Source organism: Mustela nivalis (assembly GCF_964662115.1).
Source record: "Mustela nivalis genome assembly, chromosome: 12".
In the NCBI taxonomy this organism is placed as follows: domain Eukaryota; kingdom Metazoa; phylum Chordata; class Mammalia; order Carnivora; family Mustelidae; genus Mustela; species Mustela nivalis.
This window is the reverse complement of record NC_139031.1, coordinates 78714234-78723794: the sequence shown is the minus strand read 5'-3', so window position 1 is coordinate 78723794 and position 9561 is coordinate 78714234. Positions and strand designations below refer to the sequence as shown.

The window sequence follows — 9561 nt, the reverse complement described above, 5'->3', positions numbered from 1 at the left end:
ATTATTCCAGGGTTTACAGTTGTGTTTAGAAGGGAGGGGCAGGAAGAAAGAGGATTGTGACAGTGTGACTGGAAGTTAACCTGCCATTTTTGAAAATGTGACTAATAATTAGTCAATTCTTGAAAATTTCCAGACAAGAAAGAAGGCTGAGAGAAAATTCTAGAAGCTAGAGTATCTTTATTTATAATCAATTTCAAGGTACTCTTTGCCCAATCATAAATTTCCCAGACATTCACCAAACATGATTTTTTTTCCCCCTCTCCCTGGGGTGGTGGTGGGGGGTGGAAAGTGTGGATAACAAATTTGTGCTGTTATTTTTTCACTATAAAATCAAATTAAGGTTTTTCTTCATCTTTGTCAAAAGTTTAATTTCATAATATTTCTATAAATAGTGTATCCTGGGTTTACAAGTTTCTGTGAGACAACTTGGGCCAAAAATTTTGTCCCTATACTGTCATATAGTCCTATGAAATGTCTGCCCTAACCCAGTGAATCTGCCTCAAATGAAATAAAAGAGGTATGAATTGATCTCATCATTGTACCATTTCAGCTACAAAAAGACCTGGATATCTTCCTACTTTAAGGTAGAGATTTTTGTTTGTAATCCTACAAATTGTAGACATTCCAGAACTGCTTAGGAATACAAATTAAAATAGAAATTCCACACCTTCCACATGGTCATGCTGAGCTAGTATCCACGCGTGCCTGGAATCGGATAACAACCTCAGCTGTGTCTGCTGCTTGCTGCCTGCCACTGCCTCCGGACCATGGATCCCCGGAAAGCGAGCGAGCTTCAGCACTTCATGAAAATGTGTAAGCAGGATCCGAGCGTTCTGCACACTGAGGAAATGCATTTTCTGCGGGAGTGGGTGGAGAGCATGGGGGGTAAAATACCAACTGCCACTCATAAAACTAAATCAGAAGACAGTATCAAGGAAGAAAAATCAGACAGTAAGAAGGCAGAGGAAAACATAAAGACAGATGAACCATCAAGTGAGGAAAATGATCTAGAAATTGACAATGAAGGTGTGATTGAACCAGATACTGATGCCCCTCAAGAAATGGGAGATGAAAATGTAGAGATAACCGAGGAAATGATGGATCAGGCAAATGATAAAAAAGTGGCTGCCATTGATGCCCTAAATGATGGTGAACTACAGAAATCCATTGATTTGTTCACAGATGACATCAAACTAAATCCTCGCTTGGCCATTCTGTATGCCAAGAGAACCAGTGTCTTCATCAAATTACAGAAGCTAAATGCTGCCATTCAAGACTGTGACAGAGCTATTGAAATAAATCCTGATTCAGCTCAGCCTTTTAAATGGCTTGGGGAAAGCACATAGAATTCTGAGCCATAGGGAAGAAGCAGCACATGATCTTGCCTTTGCTTGTAAACTGGATTATGACGAAGATGCTATTGCAATGCTGAAAGAAGTTCAACTGAGGGCCCAGAAAATTGCTGAACATCGGAGAAAGTATGAGGAAAAACATGAAGAGGGAGAGATCAAAGAAAGAATAGAAAGGGTTAAGAAGGCTCAGGAAGAACATGAGACAGCCCAGAGGGAGGAAGAAGCCAGACAGCAATCAGGAGCTCAGTAGGGCTCTTTCCCAGGTGGCTTTCCAGGGGGAATGCCTGGTAATTTTCCTGGAGGAATGCCTGGAATGGCAGGGGGGATGCCTGGGATGGCAGGAATGCCTGGGCTCAATGAAATTCTTAGTGATCTGGATCCAGAAATTATGGAGGCCTTCCAAGGATGTGGCCCAGAACCCAGCAAATATGTCAAAATATCAGAGCAACCCAAAGATTATGAATTTCATCAGTAAATTGTCTGCCAAATCTGGAGTTCAAGCATAATGCCCTTCTGACAAATAAAGCCCTTGCTGAAGGAAAAGCAGCTTCAATCACCTAATTGATGTCATAGTAAAACAAACCATGTACCTCTGACCTTCTCATGAAGAAAGCTGGGGTGCTGTGAAGAGAATCCCTACCCTTCTGCTCCCCATGCAACTGAAACATTCTACAATGGTTTGCCATTAGGCTGTTCATTCAGATAATGTTTTCCTAACCAGGAGCTACAAACTTTAAACACTTTTTAAACCTTAAAAATATTTTAAAACATATAAAAAGGGTGTGTTAGTCCCTACATTTTTCTTTACTAATCATTTCAGTTTTTTTTTCCTTTGGATTAATTGGGCAAGGAAGATTTATTGCTCAGTTATAACGAGTGAAATAAAGGCTTATTAGTGGGAGGCAAATAATACATTAAAATAGATGAAGTTTGAGTTGGGAAAAAAAATAAAATAAAATAGAAATTCCACAATCAGGGGGTAGAACAGAGTGTGACCGTATCTGAATTTTACATAAAGTTGTTTTGAGTTGAAAATAAAAGGATCTGAAAATAATACACATCTAACCATGCAGTATTTCTGGTCCTCCCAGTCTACTCTTACACTTGCTTTCATCACGAGAGATAACCCTGATCCTGAAACTAGTACTCAATATTCTCTTGCTTTGTTTTGTTTTGTTTTTTTTTTTATAACTTTTTCAAATCTGTATAAAATTTTGGAACTTATTAAAATTTTGGAGCTTAGTAAAACTTAATATTATATAACTAAGATCCATTGCATATGGCTGGTGTAACTATGAATTATTCATTCTGGCTGCTATGTCATCATTTGCCCACTGTTCTACCTTATGTCATCAAGATTCAAAGTATTATTTTTGTTTGATGAGTTTTAAGGTAATTTATTATTAAAAATTACTTGGGTTGCCTGGGTGGCTCAGTTGGTTAAGCATCCATGGGTCATGGTCCTCGGGTCCTGGGATTGGGCCCTGTGTAGGGCTTTCTGCTCAGTGGGGAACCTGCTTCTCCCTCTCCCTCTCCTCCTCCCCCTGCTTGTGCTCTCTCTCTCTCCTTCTCTGTTAAATAAATAAATAAATATTTTTAATATTTAATAATAATAAGTAAAATAAATAAAATCATTTTAAAAAATGACTTTAAGAGCAGGCCATGGAATAACAATGTAAACTAGTTTTGAACCAAGGACCAAGTTTATGCACAAAAGTTTATTTTTAAAGTGAGGTCAACTTTATAAAAAGAAAAAAGTCATTTCAGATTTCAATTTCCAGAAAAATGACAGGAACATCTTCAACTACAAGTTGCATAAAATGATGAATTTGCACTTACTGAAGTGGGTTTACAGGAATGAAAAGGGAATCCATAGATGCCACTAATGGAGAAGAAACAGAAAGGCTGAGGAGGAGTCAAGATGGCGGAGAAGTAGCAGGCTGAGACTACTTCAGCTAGCCAGAGACCAGCTAGATAGCTTATCTAAAGATTGCAAACACCTGCAAATCCATCGGCAGATCGAAGAGAAGAAGAACAGCAATTCTGGAAACAGAAAAACAACCACTTTCTGAAAGGTAGGACTGGCGGAGAAGTGAATCCAAAGTGACGGGAAGATAGACCCCGGGGGGAGGGGCCGGCTCCCGGCAAGCGGCGGAGCAACCGCGCACAAAATCAGGACTTTTAAAAGTCTGTTCCGCTGAGGGACATCGCTCCAGAGGCTAAACCGGGGCGAAGCCCACGCGGGGTCAGCGTGGCCTCAGGTCCCGCAGGGTCACAGAAGGATCGGGGGTGTCTGAGTGTCGCAGAGCTTGCGGGTATTGGAACGGGAAAGCCGGCTACAGAGACAGAGCCGACAGTAAGCTCACAGCTCGGGGTGACCTTGAACCGGTCGCAGGCTCGGTGAGCTCGGAGCGGGGCCAGAGGTCAGGCAGACGGGAGTAACTGGCGCTGTTCTCTGAGGGCGCACTGAGGAGTAGGGCCCCAGGCTCTCAGCTCCTCCTGACCGGAGACCAGGAGGCCGCCATTTGTATTCCTGTCCTCCGGAACTCTACGGAAAGCGCTCAGGGAACAAAAGCTCCTGAAAGCAAACCCGAGCTGATTACTCACCCTGGCCCCGGGTAAGGGCGGTGCAATTCCGCCTGGGGCAAAGACACTTGAGAATCACTACAACAGGCCCCTCCCCCAGAAGATCAACAAGAAATCCAGCCGAGACCAAGTTCACCTACCAAGGAGTGCGGTTTCAATACCAAGGAGAGCAGCAGAATTCCAGAGGAGGAGAAAGCCAAGCACGGAACTCATGGCTTTTTCCCTGTGATTTTTTTTTTTTTTTTTAAGTCTTGCAGTTAATTTAATTTTTTTCTTTTTCATTTTTTTTTTTTTTTCGCCTTCGGGTAAATTTTTTTTTTTTTAACTGTTACCTTTTTCTTTTTAAACAATTTTTTACTAGTTTATCTAATATATATATTTTTCCTTTTTCATATTTTTCTTATTTGTTTTCTTTTTATAAATTCTTTTCTTTTCTTTTTTCTTTTTTTTTCTTTCTTCCTTTTTGAACCTCTTTTTATCCCCTTTCTCCCCCCTCACGATTTTGGATCTCTTCTAATTTGGTTAAAGTATATTTTCCTGGGGTTGTTGACACCCTTTTAGTATTTTACTTGCCCAAAATACACTCTTATCTGGACAAAATGACAAGACGGAAAAATTCAACGCAAAAAAAAGAACAAGAGGCAGTACCAAAGGCTAGGGACCTAATCAATACAGACATCGGTAATATGTCAGATCTAGAGTTCAGAATGACAATTCTCAAGGTTCTAGCCGGGCTCGAAAAAGGCATGGAAGATATTAGAGAAACCCTCTCGAGAGATATAAAAGCCCTTTCTGGAGAAATAAAAGAACTAAAATCTAACCAAGTTGAAATCAAAAAAGCTATTAATGAGGTGCAATCAAAAATGGAGGCTCTCACTGCTAGGATAAATGAGGCAGAAGAAAGAATTAGTGATATAGAAGACCAAATGACAGAGAATAAAGAAGCTGAGCAAAAGAGGGACAAACAGCTACTGGACCACGAGGGGAGAATTCGAGAGATAAGTGACACCATAAGATGAAACAACATTAGAATAATTGGGATTCCAGAAGAAGAAGAAAGAGACAGAGGAGCAGAAGGTATACTAGAGAGAATTATTGGGGAGAATTTCCCTAATATGGCAAAGGGAACGAGCATCAAAATTCAGGAGGTTCAGAGAACGCCCCTCAAAATCAATAAGAATAGGCCCACACCCCGTCACCTAATAGTAAAATTTACAAGTCTCAGTGACAAAGAGAAAATCCTGAAAGCAGCCCGGGAAAAGAAGTCTATAACATACAATGGTAAAAATATTAGATTGGTAGCTGACTTATCCACAGAGACCTGGCAGGCCAGAAAGAGCTGGCATGATATTTTCAGAGAACTAAACGAGAAAAACATGCAGCCCAGAATACTATATCCAGCTAGGCTATCATTGAAAATAGAAGGAGAGATTAAAAGCTTCCAGGACAAACAACAACTGAAAGAATTTGCAAACACCAAACCAGCTCTACAGGAAATCTTGAAAGGGGTTCTCTAAGCAAAGAGAGAGCCTACAAGTGGTAGATCAGAAAGGAACAGAGACCATATACAGTAACAGTCACCTTACAGGCAATACAATGGCCCTAAATTCATATCTCTCAATAGTTACCCTGAATGTTAATGGGCTTAATGCCCCTGTCAAAAGACACAGGGTATCAGAATGGATAAAAAAACAAAACCCATCTATATGTTGCCTCCAAGAAACTCATTTTAAGCCCGAAGACACCTCCAGATTTAAAGTGAGGGGGTGGAAAAGAATTTACCATGCTAATGGACATCAGAAGAAAGCAGGAGTGGCAATCCTTATATCAGATCAATTAGATTTTAAGCCAAAGACTATAATAAGAGATGAGGAAGGACACTATATCATACTCAAAGGGTGTGTCCAACAAGAAGATTTAACAATTTTAAATATCTATGCCCCCAACGTGGGAGCAGCCAACTATATAAACCAATTAATAACAAAATCAAAGAAACACATCAACAATAATACAATAATAGTAGGGGACTTTAACACTCCCCTCACTGAAATGGACAGATCATCCAAGCAAAAGATCAGCAAGGAAATAAAGGCCTTAAACGACACACTGGACCAGATGGACATCACAGATATATTCAGAACATTTCATCCCAAAGCAACAGAATACACATTCTTCTCTAGTGCACATGGAACATTCTCCAGAATAGATCATATCCTCGGTCCTAAATCAGGACTCAACCGGTATCAAAAGATTGGGATCATTCCCTGCATATTTTCAGACCACAATGCTCTAAAGCTAGAACTCAACCACAAAAGGAAGTTTGAAAAGAACCCAAATACATGGAGACTAAACAGCATCCTTCTAAAGAATGAATGGGTCAACCGGGAAATTAAAGAAGAATTGAAAAAAATCATGGAAACAAATGATAATGAAAATACAACGGTTCAAAATCTGTGGGACACAACAAAGGCAGTCCTGAGAGGAAAATATATAGCGGTACAAGCCTTTCTCAAGAAACAAGAAAGGTCTCAGGTACACAACCTAACCCTACACCTAAAGGAGCTGGAGAAAGAACAAGAAAGAAACCCTAAGCCCAGCAGGAGAAGAGAAATCATAAAGATCAGAGCAGAAATCAATGAAATAGAAACCAAAAAAACAATAGAACAAATCAACGAAAGTAGGAGCTGGTTCTTTGAAAGAATTAATAAAATTGATAAACCCCTGGCCCGACTTATCAAAAAGAAAAGAGAAAGGACCCAAATAAATAAAATCATGAATGAAAGATGAGAGATCACAACTAACACCAAAGAAATACAAACTTTTATAAGAACATACTATGAGCAACTCTACGGCAATAAATTTGACAATCTGGAAGAAATGGATGCATTCCTAGAAACATATAAACTACCACAACTGAACCAGGAAGATATAGAAAGCCTGAACAGACCCATAACCAGTAAGGAGATTGAAACAGTCATTAAAAATCTACAAACAAACAAAAGCCCAGGGCCAGACGGCTTCCCGGGGGAATTCTACCAAACATTTAAAGAAGAACTAATTCCTATTCTCCTGAAACTGTTCCAAAAAATAGAAATGGAAGGAAAACTTCCAAACTCATTTTATGAGGCCAGCATCACCTTGATCCCAAAACCAGACAAGGATCCCACCAAAAAAGAGAGCTATAGACCAATATCCTTGATGAACACAGATGCGAAAATACTCAACAAAATACTAGCCAATAGGATTCAACAGTACATTAAAAAGATTATTCACCACGACCAAGTGGGATTTATTCCAGGGCTGCAAGGTTGGTTCAACATCCGCAAATCAGTCAATGTGATACAACACATCAATAAAAGAAAGAACAAGAACCATATGATACTCTCAATAGATGCTGAAAAAGCATTTGACAAAGTACAGCATCCCTTCCTGATCAAAACTCTTCAAAGTGTAGGGATAGATATCATCAAAGCCATCTATGAAAAACCCACCGCAAATATCATTCTCAATGGATAAAAACTGAAAGCTTTTCCACTAAGGTCAGGAACACGGCAGGGATGTCCATTATCACCACTGCTATTCAACATAGTACTAGAGGTCCTAGCCTCAGCAATCAGACAACAAAAGGAAATTAAAGGCATCCAAATCAGCAAAGAAGAAGTCAAATTATCACTCTTCGCAGATGATATGATACTATATGTGGAAAACCCAAAAGACTCCACTCCAAAACTGCTAGAACTTATACAGGAATTCAGTAAAGTGTCAGGATATGAAATCAATGCACAGAAATCAGTTGCATTTCTCTACACCAACAACAAGACAGAAGAAAGAGAAATTAAGGAGTCAATTCCATTTACAATTGCACCCCAAACCATAAGATACCTCGGAATAAACCTAACCAAAGAGGCACAGAATCTACACTCAGAAAACTATAAAGTACTCATTAAAGAAATTGAGGAAGACACAAAGAAATGGAAAAATGTTCCATGCTCCTGGATTGGAAGAATAAATATTGTGAAAATGTCTATGCTACCTAAAGCAATCTACACATTTAATGCAATTCCTATCAAAGTACCATCCATCTTTTTCAAAGAAATGGAACAAATAATTCTAAAATTTATATGGAACCAGAAAAGACCTCGAATAGCCAAAGGGATATTGAAAAAGAAAGCCAACGTTGGTGGCATCACAATTCCGGACTTCAAGCTCTATTACAAAGCTGTCATCATCAAGACAGCATGGTACTGGCACAAAAACAGACCCATAGATCAATGGAACAGAATAGAGAGCCCAGAAATAGACCCTCAACTCTATGGTCAACTAATCTTTGACAAAGCAGGAAAGAATGTCCAATGGAAAAAAGACAGCCTCTTCAATAAATGGTGCTGGGAAAATTGGACAGTCACATGCAGAAAAATGAAATTGGACCATTTCCTTACACCACACACAAAAATAGACTCAAAATGGATGAAGGACCTCAATGTGCGAAAGGAATCCATCCAAATCCTTGAGGAGAACACAGGCAGCAACCTCTTCGACCTCAGCCGCAGCAACATCTTCCTAGGAACAACGCCAAAGGCAAGGGAAGCAAGGGCAAAAATGAACTATTGGGATTTCATCAAGATCAAAAGCTTTTGCACAGCAAAGGAAACAGTTAACAAAATCAAAAGACAACTGACAGAATGGGAGAAGATCTTTGCAAATGACATATCAGATAAAGGACTAGTGTCCAGAATCTATAAAGAACTTAGCAAACTCAACACCCAAAGAACAAATAATCCAATCAAGAAATGGGCAGAGGACATGAACAGACATTTCTGCAAAGAAGACATCCAGATGGCCAACAGACACATGAAAAAGTGCTCCATATCACTCAGCATCAGGGAAATACAAATCAAAACCACAATGCGATATCACCTCACACCAGTCAGAATGGCTAAAATCAACAAGTCAGGAAATGACAGATGCTGGCGAGGATGTGGAGAAAGGGGAACCCTCCTACACTGTTGGTGGGAATGCAAGCTGGTGCAGCCACTCTGGAAAACAGCATGGAGGTTCCTCAGAATGTTGAAAATAGAACTGCCCTATGACCCAGCAATTGCACTATTGGGTATTTACCCTAAAGATACAAACGTAGTGATCCAAAGGGGCACGTGTACCCGAATGTTTATAGCAGCAATGTCTACAATAGCCAAACTATGGAAAGAACCTAGATGTCCATCAACAGATGAATGGATCAAGAAGATGTGGTATATATACACAATGGAATACTATGCAGCCATCAAAAGAAATGAAATCTTGCCATTTGCGACAACATGGATGGAACTAGAGCATATCATGCTTAGCGAAATAAGTCAAGCAGAGAAAGACAACTATCATATGATCTCCCTGATATGAGGAAGTGGTGATGCAACATGGGGGCTTAAGTGGGTACGAGAAGAATAAATGAAACAAGATGGGATTGGGAGGGAGACAAACCATAAGTGACTCTTAATCTCACAAAACAAACTAAGGGTTGCTGGGGGGAGGGGGTTTGGGAGAAGTGGGTGGGATTATGGACATTGGGGAGGGTATGTGCTTTGGTGAGTGCTGTGAAGTATGTAAACCTGGTGATTCACAGACC

General features: G+C 39.9%; 1 pseudogene across 1 annotated transcript; it reads left to right on the top strand.

Annotated features, from left to right (window-relative positions):
- Positions 1-767: 767 nt before the first annotated feature.
- LOC309845040 (hsc70-interacting protein pseudogene) lies at positions 768-1858 on the top strand (annotated as a pseudogene). The gene has a single exon. The product of its transcript is annotated as a hsc70-interacting protein pseudogene (transcript).
- The last annotated feature ends 7703 nt before the right edge of the window (positions 1859-9561 follow it).